At 63.8% G+C, this 2,489-nt stretch overlaps 1 protein-coding gene across 1 annotated transcript in view; it reads right to left on the bottom strand.

Moving 5' to 3' along the window:
- The window catches only part of USF2 (upstream transcription factor 2, c-fos interacting), a 19,244-nt gene that overhangs the window by 16,119 nt on the left and 636 nt on the right, over positions 1 to 2,489 (bottom strand). The gene's annotated exons all lie outside the window — the stretch shown is intronic.

The following is a 2,489-nucleotide window of genomic DNA, read 5'->3' as shown; positions in this document are numbered from 1 at the left end:
TCATTTCCACCCATAGAGGAGTCACTGCAGCACAGCACCCCCTAGTGCCACCCTGGGGCATTGGGGTCAGCCCTGGCTGCCACAGGGGAGAGCCCCACCCCACTCCCTGCAGCACAGCACCCCCTAGCACCGCTCTGGGGCATTGGGGCCAGCCCTAGCTGCCAGGGGAGAGCCCCACCCCACTCCCTGCAGCACAGCGCCCCTTAGTGCCGCCCTGGGGCATTGGAGGTCAGCACCATTCAACCCTATGTCATTTCACCTCCCAACGTGACATCTTTTCCCCGAAGGTCTCCAAGACGACCAGACTCCGCAGCATCCAAACCTCTGCCAGCCCCTCGGGCAGAGAGCAGGTGCCACTCAACGGCTTTAACAGCGCCCAGGCCCCCGCCCCGAGTTCTCGCCTTGCCAGCGATCACCAGGGCAGAGTCGCCCGCTGCAGCCTCGCCTCATTTCCACCCAAGGAGGACCCAGCCCCAGGGAGTCTCCGTTGTGCCGTCTGTGAAACGGGGAGGACGCTGCCCTCCTGGGCAAAGTGCTTTGAGATCCCGGATGGGACGCGCTAGACGAGAGCTAGGGATTATGCCAAGGGCTAAAGCCCAGCTCCCGTCCCAGGCGCGGACCCCGTGAGGAAAAATAGGGGGTCTCAGCACCCACAGGGCTGCTGCGCTGGTGGCCCCGGGGCTGGCTGCCTATCAGCTGTTCAGCTGCTGGCCCTGCCCCCGCCCGCCCCCCAGCTGTTGAGCAGGGCTGCCCTGCCACTGGCTCAGGAGGGGGCAGAAAAGAGTGAGGGTGGGAGGATCTCAGGGGAGCAGATCTCAGGGGAGCAGCAGGGGCGGGGCCTCAGGAGAGGGGGCGGAGCCAGTATGGGGCACCCATGCCCACAGGACCAATAATGTCCCTGGCTCTGGAGAATATTAACCCAAGTTTCCTTCCAGATGCCCGTCAATTCCTGGCTCGCGATCCCCTCCTCTATAGGCTTAGCAAGAGTGAGGGCTGGAGAATTTTATCTTATATGGCCAGGCCGGAGGGGGGGGGGGGGGGGGGCTGAGAGGCTGGGGAGCAGGATGGGGTGGGGAGGGGCGTCCAGATAAGGGTTAAAACCGGAGAAGCAGCAAGGTCAGTTACTCGGGAGCCCTCAGCAGGGACTGGAGCTCTGACACCCAGGATGGGCCCGGGGCAGGTCTCAGACATGGACACAGATCACAGGCAACGCATCACACAGACCCCTCAAGGTGTGAATGGCCTCTTCACAGTCTGCCAGATATAGGGCCAGACCCCTAGCTGGTCAGCCGCAGCTCCCCCGGAGTCAATGGGCCCAGACCCCAGCTGGGGGTCAATGGGCTGTCACTCCATTGGAGTCCATTGAGCTGGCCCAGAGTGTACACCCCCTCCCCCCGGCACACACTTACAGCAACACCCTCCCGTCCCTGGGGTGCCCCAAACTGCAGGACACGGATATGTAGCTCGAGCCTCCCAACTCCCTCCCCTCCATGAGGGCCCCAGTCTGCCCCCCCCCCCACGCACTGCAGGGGGCTCCCTCCTGCCCCCCCAGATCTCCCACATCCCCCAACTCAGGTGGATCCTAGAATCCTTCCCACCCCACTCCCCTCAGCCCACCCCTTTCTCCTCCCCTCCTTTTTTTCTCTCTGCTCCTCCCCCTCCTAACGCCTCCCACCCCACTCCCCTTGGCACAGAGGATCACCAGAAGATGTCCCCTAACCGCACCCTCTCCCACTTCCAGCACATCAGCCTCCTCCCCCTTCACCTCTGTCTCCCCTGCACACAGCCCACTTCTTCCTCCTGGACACCAAGTACCCATGAGCTTCTGCAGTCTCTTTCGGCCCCTCCACCGTCTACGGCCCCATCTCATCTACATCCGCACCCCACTCCCCGCCCCAGGGCTGCCCCGCTCCCCAAGTCATCTAGAGCCCGGGGTGGGGAATCCTGGGAGCTAATTACTTGGTGGGGTGAACTCCCCCTGCCATCCCATCCCCACCGCGCATAGATCACAGGACCCTTCTACCCCTCAACACTAACAAGAGCCCTCTCCCTCCCTGACCCACTTCCCCAGTCCTCTCCTCTGCCCCCTCCCACCCTCCGCCCCCCATGACACCAATTCCCTTAGCTCACAGACCCCTTGAGCTCCCTCCTCCCCCACCAGCTCCCTCAGACCCCACGTGCTCCCCTCTTCTTGTCTCACCCCCCATCACTTGTGAGATCCCAGGCCCCATCTGCGCCCCACTCAGTCCTGTCACCAGCTCATCCCAGCCCAGCCCCCACTCCCCCCCCAACACAAATCCACTCAGATCACAGCCCCAGCTCCCTCCCATGTGACCCCCCAACCCACCATCCCCCTCCTGACACCAGCTCACTCTGACCCCCTTTGTCCGTCTCCCCCACACCCCAACTCCAGGCACAAGTCACACAGATCGCAGGACCCCTTCCCCGCCTTCCCCCCCCCCGGCACACACTCCCTGCCCCCCCCCCCA

Source organism: Trachemys scripta, chromosome 24, assembly GCF_013100865.1.
Source record: "Trachemys scripta elegans isolate TJP31775 chromosome 24, CAS_Tse_1.0, whole genome shotgun sequence".
NCBI lineage: Eukaryota > Metazoa > Chordata > Testudines > Emydidae > Trachemys > Trachemys scripta.
The sequence above is the reverse complement of the archived record's forward strand: the minus strand, read 5'-3'. Positions and strand labels throughout refer to the sequence as shown.